Source organism: Adiantum capillus-veneris, chromosome 13, assembly GCF_014529385.1.
Source record: "Adiantum capillus-veneris isolate H3 chromosome 13, ASM1452938v2, whole genome shotgun sequence".
Lineage (NCBI taxonomy): Eukaryota > Viridiplantae > Streptophyta > Polypodiopsida > Polypodiales > Pteridaceae > Adiantum > Adiantum capillus-veneris.
Window position 1 is genome coordinate 99,522,654 of NC_140943.1, and position 18,419 is coordinate 99,541,072.

An 18,419-nucleotide genomic window follows, 5' to 3' on the forward strand; every position below is an offset into this window, starting at 1 on the left:
AGCTCAATCCTCCAAGTGTTTTTGGGCCCGTCTTCTTTTGGCCACAGTTGTATAGCCCCCATGTATCACCTATTTGGGCAATTTTGTAATATCCAATATAATTAAACACTTGATTTTGGCCCAAAGTCTTCTTTTGGCCACAGTTGTATAGCCGCCATGCATCGCCTATTTGGGCAATTTTGTAATGAACAGTTTCTCCAATATAATTAAACATTTGATTTTGGTCCAAAGTTTTTGTGCGATGAAATTGTTGTTTTTTTATTTATTAAATGTATAGGAAAAAAAAGGCAAATGACCATTTGGATGGGTCCTACCAAGGACCATCCAAATGGTCATCTGCTTTTTTTTAAAAATACTCGCGTGCGCGGTAATGGTTGCGGTAATCCTTGCGGTAAGTCCCGCGGAAATAAGTGCGGAAATATAGCCGGGCCGATTACTGCGTGCATTGTTGAAGGACCATTACCGCGAGCATTGACTCGAGCATTACCGCCCGCGAGATTTTTTGACTTGAACTTTTCCTTTGTTTTTGTGCGTCTATCTGAGCGGTAATGTGCTCCAAATGTCATAGTGTTTCTTAGCTTTTATTTCTTTGAAAGAATGACTTTTCAAAGTCTGCCTGTCGTGGCTATGTTTGTTTTTATCTTTCACATTATAGTGTCACAACTCAGTATTGTTCATGATTCACCAAGTTTGTTTTGAGACCCCCTTGCTATGTAATTATAGAGATTTTTCCACTATTCCATCATTTGGGATTGCAACCTCCTGACTTCTACATGTTTCACTACCTTCCTAAGACATTGCGGGATAGATCTTCATCATGCAAGACTTAGTGTTGCTCCATGAAATGGAGTCATGCATTCAGTGCTTGCTTTGTTGAGATTTCATTTCAGCCTAGAGGTTTATGTATAGATCTTGGTTGTGGCACTACTCTTGTTGTAGCAGCTTGCTATGCTATAGATCATGTTTATGCTTCAATGGATAGTGATGATGTCGTTATAGATGGATATGTGACTAGAGTAAGCATCCATGGTCCTTGGATCTAAAAATCAAATATGATGTAACTTGTAAAGAAGGTTAGTATTAATGCTTACTTTGACCTCCATCGTTATTCGTTCGCTTAGATTTTGATTTGCTCGAAAAATCATGCTTGCCACATGGTAGGACTCAGAAGAAATAGGGTGGCTCCACTGCAAATGTTGCTTCGACTATAAATGCAGCTATTGTGGAGTCTTCTGTGAAAGAAGACTGTGATGTTGATGTTGATGTAGAATGGGCTTTTAGTGCAGAGTGTACCTATAATCATGTTGTCATGATGCATGCATGTCCGTTGCTGCAGATTCACATGTATGGTATTTTGACAGTGGTGCTACAAAGCACATTACCTCACATCGTGATTGGTTCACCTCTCTTGAGTCTTTTCCTCATGTGAATTCTGTTACTTGTGCCAACAATGCCTCTTATCCGATTCTGGAAGTTGGAAAGATTGTTCTCAGTGCTACAAATGGTAGTTCTTTCACACTTGTTGATACACATTTTGTACCTAGGATCAAGAAGAATCTAGTCTGCTACAAATGGTAGTTCTTTCACACGTGCTAGACTTGGTCTTGTAGTCAAATTTGTGGATGATAGATGTAATGTACATGATCTCAATTTCAGGGATAAAATTGTTGCATCTGGCATTTTATGCCGTGGGCTATATAAGCTCACTTTGTATAGAAAGTGTGGGAAAAACTTTGCAAATGTAATTGTGGAATCAAAGACTATTTCAAATGCAAAACTTTGGCATGCACGTTTTGCTCATCTGAATTTTGTCAGTTTTCTACGTTTGCAGAAATCTAATATGGTTGCTTCTTTGCTGCCTCTTGAAGCACCTGTCAAACATGTTTGTGAAGGCTATATTTTGGGTAAGATGCAACATTCAAAGTTTCCAAAGTATGGTTCAGTTAGGGCCACATGCAGGTTGCAGCTTGTGCATAGTGATGTTTGTGGGCCCTTGCAAACTCTATCCTTGAGCAATTACCTTTACTTCGTGACTTTCATTGACAATTACTCCAGGCATCCATGAGTGTATCCGCTTAAAGAATAGTCCGAAGTTTTAATGTGCTTCAAACAACTTTTGGTTATGGCTGAAAATGTATCAAAATGTACTATTGGCACCCTCCATTTCTTTCGAGGGGGGAGTATATGACTCATGAATTTAATGCGTTTATGGCTAGTTGTGGGATAAAACACCAATGTACAATGTCTTATACGCCTCAGCAAAATGGTGTTACTGAGAGAAAAAATAGGTCACTTATGGAAATGGCACGATGTATGGTCAAAAGTCAAGCCTTACCACATTCGTTTTGTCTTGAGGCCATCATGTGTACCACTTATGTACTAAACAGGTGTCCTATGAAAGCTTTGCAGTCTATTACTCCATATGAAGCATGGCATGATAGAAAACATTTGACTGAGCACATGCATGTTTTTGGATGTTTGGCATATGCTTTGGTGCCACAAACACAACGTAGAAAATTGATGATAAGGCTGTCAAATTTATTTTTGTTGGTTATAGTGCTGAAAGCAAAGGTTACATGTTGTATCATCCACAAACATAGCATATTTTGGTTTCACGGGATGTTGTGTTTGTGGAAGATTTTGTTCAGTCCTTGCTGTCATGTACTAGAGATAGTAATGTAAGCTTACAAGACATTTATAACACTTTGTTTCTACCTTTAAGTGGTGGAATTTCGAATGTAAATTCTAATGAGGAAATGTACAACATATGAGGGATTTTGAAAATGTTACAAATCAGCCTATTAATGACACATATGTATTTGATGAGGAAAGGATGAAAATGAGAAGGCTAGCGGTATGCCAAAATGGATGGTGCATACATTGCATGACAGTAAATTGGATGCACCTTTGTCTAGTCGCACTTGTTCAAGCTCTCGCCATGCATCTTATGCATCATATTGTTATGCTTTGGCTATGTCTAGCTTACATGATGTCGAGGAACCTCTTTCTTTTGATGAAGCATGACAGAATTCAAAAAATTGAATGGATGCCATGCAATCAGAATATAATGCACTTATAGAAAATGACACATTGACTTATGTGATTTGCCTCCTCACAAAAAGGCCATTTATACAAAGTGGGTTTACAAGTTAAAATGGAAGCCGGATGGTGAGATTGATTGCTATAAGGCTTGAATTGTTGCAAAGGGTTATGAACAACAAAAAGGTTTAGATTATGAAGAGACTTTTGCTCCCACTTGTCCTATGACTACTGTGAATTTTCTATGTGCATTGGCAGCTCATTTTGGTTGGGATGTACATCAATGATACATTGTTACTGCTTTCTTGAATGGTGACATTTGAGGAAGTTTATGTAACGCATCCTCTCAGTTTTTTCAAGAAAGGAAAAGAGGACAAAGTGTGCAAATGTAATAAAAATTTGTATGGGTTGAAGCAATCTCCTCGTTCTTGGTACGAGAAAGCTGACACTCATTTGGTCAAACGAGGCTTTTGTAATAGTCCAATAGAAATCATATTGTATGTAAAGCATGAGGATGATGTACTTCTCATTGTGGTTCTCTATGTAGATGATTTGTTGATCACTAAACCAAATGAGAGATATATTGTTGAATTTAAGACTGATTTGAATGCTACTTTCAAGGTGAAAGATTTGGGGTTGTTGCATCACTACTTGGGTATACAATTTAAGTAGTGTGATGGTGGTATTGCCTTGTGTTAAAAAGTTACATGAGACATTGTTATGTAAGTTGGACTTCAGGATTTGGAACCTATTGCCACTCCCATGGAGACAAGTTTGAAATCGAGTCTTCATGATGTTGGTGATCTTGCATGTCACTCTTTATCAAGATGCTGCTGGATGCCTCCTTTATGTATGCAACACGAGGCCAAATATTTAGTTTGTAGTCTCACAGGTCAGCAGATTCATGCATAGCCCAGGGTCTAAGCATTGATAGGCTCTCAAGAGAATTTTTTTGCTAATTGAGTGGAACTTTACATCTTGGCTTGTTTTATACCAAGGGGGGGAATCATTGCTGCCATATTTGCATGCTTTTTTGGACTCAGATTGGGATGGTTGTTTTGACACATGAGTGTCCACAAGTGGTTTTTCTTTCATGCTTGGCAGCTCATGCATATCATGGTTGAGCAAGAAGCAACCTACTGTGGCCACTTCTGGTGGTGAGGCTCAGTACAGGGCAGTCTTCACAGCTACAATTGAATGTGTATGGCTTAGACACCTTATGGTGGATTTGGGTGTTGGACAGGACACTGCCAACAATATGTACACCGACAGTCAGAGTGCATTGGCACTTGCGAAGAACCCAATTTTTCATGCTCACACAAAGCACATTGAGTTGCATTACCACTATGTCAGGGAGAGGCTCTCAGCAGGAGAGATTAGCTTGGCTTATGTGCCAACACAAGACAACCTTGCAGACCTTTTCACAAACACATTTTCTCGTAAGAAGTTCAAAACTTTCTGCAAAGCTTTGGGCTTACTCCCCTTTGTGAACTGATCATGTCCTTAGAGGATGGCACTTCCCTTCACTCTATGTGCCAGCTCTTGTTCACCGCATCACTCCAGGGAGGATTTGTTACCATATACATGTGGTAGTGATGTGTGTGAACACACTTAGAACCGCCGGGGCATTTTTTTCCTCTTTAGGAGGTTTTCCCCGCGTGTAGGGAATTTCACACTACTGAAAAAACTCGGTTTTTTCACTTAAAAGCAGCCCTCTCTCTCTTCCTCACAAAAAATAGCTGATGTGTCACCTTTTGGGCCATTTTTTCACTTTAGAGCAAAACTAGGTGATTTTTAATCCAAAAAGGCCATTTTATATGAAAAATCTTAAATGGAGTTTAAAAAATCCCTAAATTTGTGGGATCACTCTCATAAGCATATGCATCATTCTTTATCAATATTCCATTTTGGGTCACCAATATTCCATTTCGGTCACTTTCCATGCAATTTTGCAAGGATGCCTATTAGCTACTATTTTTGGTAGTTTTGGTCGACATCAATCTTTATAGGCTAGATGAGTCTGCCGCAATGAAATGCCTGGAATATGTACATCACAAAACCAAAATAGGCATCTTATCAAGTAGAAAAACACACAAAGGTGCCACATCCAGGGCCACGGCTCCCCAGATAGGTATGTACATGATAACGACTGCAGCAACCGCTTTTGTATATATCACAATATGTACATGATTGCTTTTATTCCCATGCATCAAAAGGTATCAAAAGTGGGATGAATGTTTTTATTTCACATTGTGCATGATTTATTTTATTTCCATGAATCAAAAGTTGTCAAAAGTGAGATGAATATTTTTATTTCACATTGTGTACGTGCCACAGCACAACAGCGCGCTCTCCAATGACTTCGTGGTGAAAAACCTCTACATAGCTCTCATTACTACTCTCTTGCGGCAAAGAAATAAGTGTTTTGATAGTGAATAATCAATCCTTAATCACGGTAAGAATCTCTAAACTCCATTGCTATCATCTGTTTCTCTCTCTCTACTTCGTTTTCTATGTAACTACTCTCTCGGTAGTTTTTTTTTATACGAGGGCATGTATGGACTTGTTGGGTATGTACAAGGATGCTCCATTTCTATTTTATCATGTTTAGCATTCTGATTTATGCACATAATGTGTTTATGGTCACATGTGTACATAAAAAGCACATTTCGTTCCACGTCACATAGGCCATAGGAACACTGTTTTGGTCATATCTCTCAAACCGCTATGAATTAGGTTGAACCCTCTAAAACAAAGATTAAATACATCATTTATAAGATTTTCTCCGTTGGATGTCACGTGTAATTTTCACATGAGAAAAGAGTTATGGTCAAAAAACATATTGCTGCCCAGCGCACTGTGTCAAAATTTTGGACCCAGGCTCCTTAGAGAACCACTATATAGACTCATCAGATAAGCATTAAACCCACTTAGAAAAATTAAAACCTTGATGAAATTTTTTGATAAATGTATGTAGGTCTCTGAGATCACTTTGTGAGTGCGAGGTATTAACCGTTCCATGTACGCGGTTACATACGTGTGTAGGGGTGCTACCTAAGGGAAGTACCATATGACATGGTGAGTTGGATGTTGTTCATATGTGTTTTATGGTTTATTTTGGTGAGTTGATTTCAAGCGTTTGATGTATAAACTAATGTAGGGAAATATGGTTAGTCAACCTGAACCATGCTGACAATATGGATCAAGTGGATTTCTTTTAGTGTTACCGTTTGTTGCATGAGTCTCGTATGGGAAATGTGATGTGATAACATGTTAGTATGTATTATGGGTCTGAGATTGATGCATTGGTTTTGGAGCACAAAATTTCATTTGTGTGTTATGCATGCACCCGAAAATGGCAAAAAAGTTATTTTTTGCCTGATGTTATGGTTTATGGTTGATCAAAGTGACATGAGTGTTTTGTATCATGATTATGTCGATGGAATGATTTCATGGAACCTCATGAATGGATGTGTACACCTCATGTGTATGTGTATGTTGCTTACCACCCTTCAAGCCCAAAACTAGCTCTATGTGCTAAGGGGGTGAGGTGCAGTCATAGTGGATCACTTATGCACGGTTAGACATTGTCAAAATTGATTTTTGAAGTCATTTTCAGTTATTGGTTGGACTTTTTAATGCATAAAAGGTCATATATTAAGGGCCATGTGTGTGGGCTCACTTTGATTGCAGTGGAAATATCAAACTCCAAGTGTGGGAGTTGGCTCAGTATGGAAAATTCTTTATGGTCAAGGGATGAGATCCCTCATGGATTATAGCCGTGACTTTGATTGTGGAAGTGGGTGTGACTCTTGGATCTTTTTTAGGATATGGTTGTGCTTTCATAATGCTATTGAAATTTTTGCAGTCATAATATGTACTTAGGTTGTTTTTCAAGATTGGATCTCCAACACCCTAAGTTGGGTGGAGTGATCACCCATGTGATGAGATTGGATTATGGTTTATGATTTTAGATAGGATCATGAAGTGGTTCTGATGGATTATGGTGAACATGTAAGGTAGACATTGTATAGTCTAACTGCTTGGAAAAGATTGTTTTTGCATATGAAAGATGCTATTGTGATTGGACTGATGTGTTATGTTTTTCATGGTAGGGTCGCTACAATACTAGGATCACCTACGTCCCTTAGCCTTAGACAAAAGGGTCAATGACTTGGGGCTTTGCTCAATTGGGTGTGTTTCCTAGGTCTTCTTTTTGAAGCAACCTCAACCTATGTCTAGCTCAGGTAGTAGGCTGGAGGTGTTCTGGCTTGCTCCCTACGAAGTGAAATTCTCTCTATTTGCTGTAGAATGAAAGCGGATGGGTGGACCGGTTGATCTCTACCCATGGTACAGTGCTCTGCTAGTCATTTTTATATTTTTGATGTTATGGTATGCCTAAATTTTGATATCGCAATAATACATGGTTACCTCTTTCATTTATATGGGACATTTCAAGATTCCCTTTTGCCATTGCATGTGTCTCTACGCACTCTATTTTGCCCTCTACTATTCTCTCTCTCTCTCTCTCTCTCTCTCTCTCTCTCTCTCTCTCTCTCTCTCATCCCGCAATGTGGTGTACACTTAGATTCACCCTCCACATTGTTATTTTCTTGAGTATGCTTTCATTTGTATCACCCAATTGAAGTTAGTGCTAGTCACTAGGTACCTCTGAATGTAGTTCAGCCCATGGTCTGAACTCTATGCTAGGTTGGGTGCCAAGAACTCCTCCCCTATGAAAATTATTTCGCAACTCTAATGTATATTGAAATTGATAAAAGTATAAATTGTATATTTTTTGCATAGACCCCTAGGAGGGGTATCTCTCACCTAGTATTAGAGCCTGGGGTTATGGGGATAGTTCGAAGTAGCTGGGTCAGTCATGCATCATGTACGTATTCAAGTTTCTATTTGAGAAAGAATATTGTATTCATGATTCATTTATGATTGATATTGATTGGTAATACCTGCTTGAATTATATTCTTCTATGGATTTATGTGGTCTTGGGTTATGATGAAGTGATTGAAGTGTTCTACAAGTGTAGTAAGAATCTCTTTAAATGTTTGTTTTGTAGTTAGCAAATGGCACCTAAGGTGACTTCTGAATGATTTAGCAAGGAAAAAAAGGTTTTGACCATCGTATTTGACAATATGACAATGTGGTTATCGAGGGATACAAGGGAGCTCTTTTATCTGGAGATCAAGAACCAAGTTTTTGCAATGCCAAGAACCACAACTTGCTGGACGAGTGTTGACTATAGTCACCTTACTCATCATCAAGAGCCCTTCCACTAGTTCTTTATTTACATCAATGATAGTCCAAGGGGTTTTCCAATATCAAACTACTTCAACTTAGGATGTGGCTAGTCTTAAAGGATATGTACTACTCCTTGGAAATGCATTCACAAATGCTCAAAATTATTGAAGTGGCTTCAAGTTGCTAACACACTTGCAGCCATTATAGGAAAAGAGAGACTAGAGGATAACTATAGACCATGTTGGGGTATAAAGCCCAATGTGGTCGCCCAGGTAAGTGGGCGGGCCGCCAAGTATGTACACATATTCTTTTGTTAGAACCTAATAAGAACTCACTATGCTCTACACATTACAGTAGAGCGAGTTCACCATATCGTCGTGCTCTTCTTCTCGCACTCTCTCTCGCGTCGCACTTCCGCTCGTACTCCTTCAACTGGTATCAGAGCTCAGATCAAGGCTCGGGGAAGCACTGCAGGAGGCTAGAGTCACCAGCTCAGATTGGAGTGAAATTCGACAAGCGAAGACACGGCCCCAAATCTCCTTGGGGAATCCGAAGGGCTTGGTGTTGTCAGAATTTCATTCTGAGGTCATCTCGGCCACCATTCGGCTTCGACAAAGGTCTGCGCAGGCCATTTCGACTACGTGGTCTCAGCGGGTGCAGATCCGACTCTGCAAATTTGGGGTTTTTGGCCTACGATTGCAGGTGCTAAGGATATCGACACTCCCAAAGTGTTGATTTGTGGCTGTCTACACATCGAAGGATGGCTCACAGTTCTTGGAGGCGTGTCACATACGACACAGGCGCATCTACACACAGACTGTAGGCGACATCCACTAGTTCATCAGGTAGCTTGTGTTTGCTGCTTGATATTCCAGATTTCATCTTGACATTGTAGGTACTTCCACATGGGATGTATTGTCAGAGATGATGTATGTTTGTTGAGGGTTTGCTGGCTGTGAGTCACGCAGCAAACAACCGCCGCAGCGGTTACAGCATAGAGTGGGAAATTTGTGGATGTATGACTTTGTGGGAAGTCTATGTACTGTCAGATTTACTGCAGCCTTTTTTGAGGGTCGAGTGAGGTTTTATTGAGCTGGGGGATTCTCGAATGTTGAGATCCTTTCGGTGATACAGGTCTTGGAGCGATCCCTCGAGCACCCTTAGATAGGTAGCTAGGATGTATTGACTGTGAGTTAGACAGTTGGGATTGCATCTTTGCTTTACTGCCGTTGAGGCATTGTCACAGTCTATGATCACAGGACAGTGAGAGACAGTACAGGTGTAGGAGAGGTTTACCCACAGCTTACAGTGTTAGAGAGACAGTGGTTTTTTGAGCTGTTTTTTGGTCTATTTTTAGTACACGAGAGCCATTTTACAAAGGAGACTCTGCCAAAATTTCTGCAGAATCTAAAGCTTTCTTGGTTCATTTGACAGGTTGATATTGGTTAAGAGGTCAGTTTACAGGGGAAACTCTGCCGAATTTTTCCCAGGAAAGTAAACTACTGTGAAGCGTAGCTATGGCTGGATCACATGACGCTGCTCTTTACAATATCAAGAAGCTGGATGGAACCAATTTCCCATTGTGGAAGAAGTAGATAAAACCTATAAAGCTCAAGGGGATAAAACCAGAAGATATGGACGAAGATGAATGGAGCGAAATGGATGAATTGGCACTTTCTACCATTATGCTGACTTTGGCAGAAAGCGTTTACTTCAATGTAGCAGACGAGATGTCGGCTTATCAAGCATGGTTAAAGCTGAGTGATCTTTATGAGAAGCAGAGTGCAGCTTCACAGGTATACTGGCTTAAAAATCTTGTTGACTTGAAGATGAAAGAAGGGACACCTATGTCCAATCATCTGAATGAATTCAACACAATCTATAGTCAGTTGTCAGCTCAAGGTGTCAAGTTTGATGAACCTGTTAGAGCTATGTTCCTGTTGATCACATTGCCGGAAAGTTGGGACACTTTTCGCACAGCTTTGAGTAATTATGCACCTCCAGATGGTTTGAAAATAGCAGGTGTAGAAGGAAGTCTGCTTACTGAAGAAACCAATAGAAAGACAATGGACAAAAGCAAAGGAACAGCCTTAGTTGTCAGGGGAAGGACCAAAGAAAAGTACAAAGGTGGAAAGAGGAATCAGTCTCGTAGCAAGTCCCGCAGTGCTAAAGGCAAGAGTGACATAGAATGCTACCATTGTGGCATGAAGGGTCACATGAAAAGAGACTGCAGAGAATGGAAAGCAAAAAAAGGCAAAGAGAAAGCTGAAGACCATGGTGAGAAGAACAAGTCCTCAGTGAAGACTCAAGAAATAAATGTGACAAACACTGTTGCAGAGGATGACAGTCTAGTGTCAGGAGACATCTACTTCTTGAAGAATACAATGGACTCAGCTCTTCTTACAGCATCTGATGGAAATGCACTGAGTGACTGGATTATAGACTCAGGGGCATCACTTCATGTGTCTCCAAACAAGGAGTGGTTTACCTCTTATGTGACCACTAAAGATCATGTTAGGCTAGGCAATGGGCAGACATGTGAGATCTTAGGTGTTGGAGATGTACAATTGAAGTTTGAGAATGGCTCTTCTTGCACGCTGAAGAATGTGAGACATGTTCCCGCAATTACAAAGAGCTTGATCAGCACAGGTTTACTTGATGATGCTGGCTACGTCACCACTTTTGGACAGAACATGTGAGAGATATCCAAGGGTTCTATGACAGTAGCACATGGAGTAAAGTCTGGAGGACTTTACATGATTTATGTATCAAATGTCTCTAAAAATGTAATCAATGTAACCGAGCAGCCGAACGTTTCTTTGTGGCATAGCCGGTTAGGACATATGTCCAAGAAGGGAATGGAAATCTTGTCTCGTTCTGGTTATTTGCCTGGCTTTTCATTTAATGATTTTGAATTCTGTGAACATTGTCTGTATGGTAAGCAAACACGGAAGCCACATAAGCATAGAAGCAGTAGAAGAGATACACAGTTGGTACTTGTTCATAGTGATTTGTGTGGACCTATGCCTAACCTATCTCTAGGGGGAGCTTCTTACTTTATGACATTTATAGATGATTACTCGAGGAAAGTATGGGTTTACTTTCTCAAGCACAAGGATGAAGCGTTTAGTGTTTTCAAAACGTTTGTGACACTTGTGGAGAATCAGAGTGGCAAGAAACTTAAATGCTTACGCACTGACAATGGTGGAGAGTATGTTTCAAAGGCCTTTCAGGACTTTTGTGAGTCAAAAGGTATAAAACGTGAACATACTGCTCCTTACAATCCTCCTCCATATGGTGTTGCTGAGAGGATGAATAGGACCATACAAGAGAAGGTCAGAAGTATGTTGTCTAATGCACAACTGTCAAATGGGTTTTGGGCTGAAGCTATATCAACAGCTGTTCATCTTGTAAATAGATCTCCTAGCAAGATTTTGCAGAAGGATTTAGTGCCAGAGATGGTATGGTCAGGCAAAATACAAGCATCTCAGAGTCTCTGGCTGTGAGGCATATACTCACGTTCCAAAGGAATTTAGGAACAAAATTGAGCCAAAGAGTAGAAAGTGCATCTTTCTAGGCTATGGTAATTCTGGTGAGATGGGGTACAGACTTTGGGATCCCGAATCCAGAAAGGTTGTCCGCAGCAATGATGTTCACTTTAATGAATCCAAATATCATTCTAAACCAGAGAGGGTTGAGGAGATTAGAAGAGTTGTCTTCCAAGAAGATGGACCTGCACGTGCAAGACAAAATGTCAGGGCTCAAGAGGAGCAAGGACAGGATAGAGTGGAACCACAGGTTGTGGCTGAGCCTGAGCCACCTATTGTGCGTAGATCTGGACGTTTCATGCGACCTCTTGATAGGTTTGTTCCATCTATGAACTATTTCATGTTGACTGATTGCAATGAGCCTTCATGTTACAAGGAAGTAGTGCAAATGAAGGACTCCGGGAATGGGCAATTGGCCATGCAGTCAGAGATGACAGCTCTGCATAAAAACAAGACATGGAAGCTAGTTAAATTACCACAGGGCAAAAAGGCTCTACCTTGTAAATGGGTTTACAGGTATAAGATCACCGCTCATGATAGTCAGCCAAAGTACAAAGCAAGGCTTGTTGCCAAGGGCTTTAAGAAAGAACAAGGCATTGACTTTGATGAAGTCTTCTCTCCGGTGGTCAAGATGACTACATTGAGATGCTTTATTGCATTGGTTGCCATATTAGATTTGGTGTTGCACCAAATGGATGTCAAGACAGCGTTCTTGCATGGTGATTTAGATGTGGAAATTTACATGCAGCAGCCAGAAGGGTTTGTTGAGAAAGGCAAGGAAGATTGGGTATGCCAGTTGTTAAAGAGTCTTTATGGCTTAAAACAATCACGGAGGGCATGGTACCATAAATTCCACAAGTTTATGCTTTCTCAAGGCTACAAACGTAGTGAGTTCGATCACTGTCTATATACAAAGAAGGCTAAGAATGGCAGTTGGCTGATCCTTATTTTGTATGTGGATGACATGTTGATTGCTGGCAAGCACTTGGAAGAAATTTCAGCTTTGAAGTCAAAGATGGCAAAATCGTTTGACATGAAAGACATGGGTGAGGCAAGTCATATACTTGGTATGCGCATTGAGAGAGACAGATCAAAGAAGTTGATTTGGTTATCTCAAACAGAGTATATTGACAAGGTTTTGCAATGTTTCAATATGGAGAAGGGAAAGGCACTGAGTGTTCCATTGCCACCATATGTGAAACTTAGCAAACAAGATTGTCCTGTGTCTGAGGAAGAACAGGCTGAAATGGATAAGATTCCATATGCGTCTGCAGTGGGTAGTTTGATGTATGCAATGATTGCTACTCGCCCAGACATTGCATTTGCAGTGGGAGTAGTAAGTCGATACATGTCAAACGCAGGCAAGAAACATTGGGAGGTAGTGAAAGGAATATTGAGATACATGAAAGCTACAAAGAGTATGTGTATATGCTATGGGAGTCAGGAGCTAAGTGTAAAGGGTTTTATAGACTCAGATTATGCAGGTGACTTAGACAACCGAAGGTCTACGTCAGGGTATGTCTTTACATTGGCTGGTGGAGCAGTATCATGGCGTTCTAGATTACAAGATTGTGTTACTCAGTCTACTACAGAGGCTGAATATGTTGCAGCATCAGAGGCATGCAAAGAATCAATTTGGCTTAATCCACTAGTAACAGATTTGGGAATCAAAGAAGAGATGCCTGTGTTATATTGTGATAGTCAAAGTGCTATACAATTGGCTCGCAATCCAGTTTATCACTCAAAGACAAAGCATGTGGATGTGAAGTATCATTTCATCAGGGAAATGCTCGAGGATAAGCAACTTCAGCTTGTCAAAGTTCACACCATTCCTGCATCAGCTCAAAATGGTACAAGACTGGGGCTATGACTATATCTACTTAAGACACAAGGAAATTACTACAAAAATCACTGTCAAAGATCATAGCTATAGAGATGTAGAGCGAACCCCCGGGAAAGATTTAGACTCCACAACTGATTTGGAAAGTAAAGCACATATTTGGATGAATGGAGCTTCTGAGAGTGTAAGTATGAGGAAGGAGGATTGTATTCTTTATCTATCTGTGGAAGACACACACTATTCCAGACACATGTGCTCACTCCATTCAGGTATGGTTTTGACTAGGAATAGAGAAGTATCAGGCAAATCATCATCAACTCCAATAGGGGCTTTACCATTGGGTATGTGAAACAAATTATTCGCCATGACATGTCTTTTACCAGGTCTTACCACAATGGTAAAATCAAACTCAAGGAGAATTAACAACCATCGTGTAACCCGTTGAACAAGGTTTATTTACTAGATACAACAAAGCTTGATGATCAACATAGAAAACAAACTTGTTGGTCAGAAGGTAGTAGCAAATTTTCTTCACTGCATAAATCATACCTAAACCTTCTCGCTCTGTAGTGGTGTAGTTTCTCTTGGCATCATTCAATTGACGACTTGCAAAGCTAATGGGGTAGTCCATTTATGTTCTGCTGGTTGAGCTACAACACACCCAATAGAAAAGTTTAATGCATCAATATGCACATGGAAAATTACATTCTAATCGGGCATTCATAGAATAGGAGCCCTAGTCAAGGTCTTCTTCAATGACTCATAAGCATGGTCACACTCTGCAGTCCAGTGGAACTCAATAAGAAGCTTGTACAAAGTACGAGCTATCTCAACTAAGTATAAAATAAACCGTCGCCGGTAATAACCAACATGGCCCATGAAACTTTGAACTCCTTTATAGTTTTTAGGTGGTGGCAATTGAGCAATGGCTTTAATTTTGCTCTCATATGTGGAAATCCCATTTTTGTACACTATATGCCCTAAAATGACTCCATGTTTAACCCAAAATTGGCATTTGAAAGGGTTTGGCATTTAACCAATCTACACTTCTCAAACACTTTTCGTAAGCATGATAGTTGTTCTTTCCAAGAGGAATAAACACAAAGAAAGATTCGCAAAACTCCCTCAAATATTCTCTAAAAGCACTGTTTATTAATCTTGGAAAGGTAGCAGGGGCATTGGTTAAACCAAAAGCCATAACGAACAATGTGAACACTCCAAATTAGGTTATAAAGGCTGTTTTAGCTTGGTCCTCTAGCACAATTGTGATTTGATTGTAACCAGAGTATCCATCTAAAAAGCTATAAGCTTCCTTCCTTGCAACTCTTTCAAGCACATGTTCTGAATATGGCAAGCAGTAATGGTCTGTGGCGGAATTGACCTTCTTGAGATCCACACACACCCTGAGTTTTCCATTCTTTTTTGGCACAATCACTATTGGAGACACCCATTCTGAGTGCTTAATAGGGTATATAAATCCCCATTTCACAATCTTTTCAATCTCTTCTTGAACGATCTTTGCATATTTAGGATTCATTGGGTAGGGTTGTTGCTGAACTGGTTTAGCTATGCTATTCATCGGGATTGTGTGCTACACCACAGAAGGTGGAACACCTTTCATATCATGATATGTCCAAGAAAATATATCCCTGGATTCCTTGAGAAGCTCTCTAAGTACACACTCTTCAGTCTCTCTCAGATCTTGGGCAATGAAGAAAAGTTTGGACTCTTCTCCTTGGTCTGCTAACTCTATTTCCTTAACTATCGCTAGACCATCATAGACTCCATTGCTTCCAGTGATAGGTTTTCTTTGAGCCTTTGTATACACAACCTTACATTCCTCTATGGTGTAGGATTTGAAATGTTCAGGTGTGGAGGGTGTAAGTCTGTGGGGTCTTGTTGTTCAGTGGACTATGATTTCACTTCTAATCTCTTTTGTTGTTGAGCTAACTCTTGATTTTGTCATCTCCTTACGGTGCGGCTCAACTTTGTCTTCTCTGTAGCCTCTAGTTGTGCGATGTCAATGGGTTGTGGACTACACCACATAATGCTTTGAAGGTCTTCACCCCAGTTATCTACCAACTTTCGATGAGCATCACATGCCGCTATATAATTAAGCCATTCTGCGATATATTTCTTTTCATTTATTCTAGCACCCACATTTGCTTGATATCATCACCTCTTATATCTCTTACTCTTCTAGTCTAATTTTTGATTACGGTTGATATCTAGTGAAGAGTCACTAGATGAATCACTACTTGTGTCTTCTGTTCCCTTGAATAGATTGTCATCTAGGGTACCACTGGGCCCTGAATGATTTGTCCCCACATTTTCACTAAGATTTAACTCAGATTCTTTGCCCTCAGAGTCAATTTCAATTGATAATTTTGACCCCAAATTGTGCAGGCTATACTCTAATGAGACGATACTGGTTCCAATGCCAGCCAAACCTTCATCTTGTAGGTCATCAAAAGCTATATGCATAGCTTCTAGCATATTTAAGGGTATGAGTGGTGGCATTTCACCCCCCTCAGGTATTACCCAAGTCGTCCCCATGTTTCCCCAAGTGTCTATGGTTGCTACTAGGTGGACCCGATCCACATTGTCTGACTCACTCATTCCAGGTACTACGTCCATATAAGGAGAATCTTCCCCAACATCAGTGTCTGCTTTACACGTGTAACAATACTGCAATGGGGACGAGTCAGCTGTGGTGTCAGATCTATGATCAATTATAAACCTGTTTCCTAGAGGATGTGCTCGACCAGTTACCACATCCACTCGAACGACATAATCTTGGAGCTGCAAGTAGACATGGTTTTTAGACCAATCATGCACCATTTTTGATTCCCTCATGAAAGGACGTCCTAAGATCATCTCAGATGCCATAGTGTGCTTGGAGAAATCCATAACAATAAAGGTAACTCTTATTTTATGTCCAAAGACCTTGATCTTGAGATCTTCTAACATCCAAATAGGTTTAACAATAGACCCATTGGAAATCTTTCCTACTGTGGTTATGGTCCCAAGGTGAGGTCTTCCCATAGTTTTCCAGCAATTTTTAGTCACAATGCTAACCCCAACGCCACCATCAAGGATTCCCTTCATAGTTAATCCCTTAGTAGTGATTGGTATGGTCACATTGGATTCATCGCACTCAAAGTATTTTCCCAACTTGTTAACATGTATTTCTACCACAAGGCTCTCATCTAGGTTGGGTTGTGGATCTAAGTGTTCCTCCTCTATTGGCATCTCCCCAGCTCCATCCATCTGTGAAAATTGTGGTAGCCCAACCTTCAGTTCTCCATTGAAGAAAGCTCAAAGAGCTGAGGCTAGCTCAGGGTCTTTATATAGTCTGGACATGATGGTGGTTCTAAATTTTGAAGACATGAATGAAATCCATCAATTTGGCAATGTTTAACGACACCTTTTGGGCTTCAGTCCCTTGACGTGGGGAAGATGGGTTAAGTAGTCCCTCTATAAATATTCTTTCCATCAAGAAGTGAGTACGCCCACTTTCCCATGACTTTAAGTCACTTTCTTCTTGGATGACACTAGGTATGGCTAAGGGTCTATGGAGTTGGTGAGGTTGTTGTTGCATAGGGAGCACTGTGTCTATAATCTAGATCTGCCTAGGTGCTGGTTCTAGATCCCTTTGGGTATCTTCTACCAAACTCCTTAATTGCTTGACTCGCTCGATCTCCTCTGTAGGGTTTGGATAAGTTCCTATCTTCTTCTTGGATCCTGGCCATTGTGGCTCATGAAGATCTTCCTTGTTGGTTTCTATCTTAGTGGTCGTTTTGGTCTCTATGGTTTCACCTAAATTAGAATCCTCTTCAGCGTCGTTCATATATACGAGGTCGTCACCAGTCCCTATGTTGGTCTTTGAACTGGGGTCTCTAACTTTGTTGCTTTTTGCAATCTCTTCCTTCATGTTTTCTTCTTTTGCTGAGATTGGGCAATTGATGCTATGTCTCTTTCCTCAAGAATATAATTTTGTTTTTGGAGCATCAATCATGTGAGTACGTTTACTGGTACCACAAGTGTACTTTGTGATGGCTCCTCAGTAAATTCAATCAAGTTTAATGGCATGATCTTTGGTGCATTTGGATTATTTGGACATTGGGCAATCAAATGATCTATGCCACATCGATTACACATGAGTATCGACATTGTAGACGTGCTCGCTTGATTGGTTTGCATTAGTGTGGCGTTCTTTTGTAGCCTAATAGGACACTCAGCTGCACGATGTGGACCTCCACACTCATAGCATTGAAGAGGTGGTCTCTTATCAGTGTAATTGATATTTTGGACTCTTGCCGCAAGAGCAGCTACTTGATATACAGATTTGACTTGTCCCCAATAGTCCTCCATGTAGTATTGTGGACTTTCTTCAAGCACATCCATCCCATAGGCAATATTAGGATCTATATCTTCCTCACAACCTTCCAAACAAGCAATAGATGACTCACAACACACTTGATTCATAGAAGTGATTCTCAGATGTGGTGGTTGCGGTCCTATCACTGGAGGTGGTAAAGGTGTTGTTTGAACAACATTTTGGGCCCTAGGGACCATGTTTTGTGATGTTTGTTCAAGAGGTGGGTCCGGCATCAATGCATGCACTCGAGGTGTGTCTGTCCATGCTAAGGTTGGTCTATTAGCCATCGCGCACTTAAATACTATGCAATCCTTAGCTTGATGACCATACCTTGCACAGGCATTGCAGTTCCCA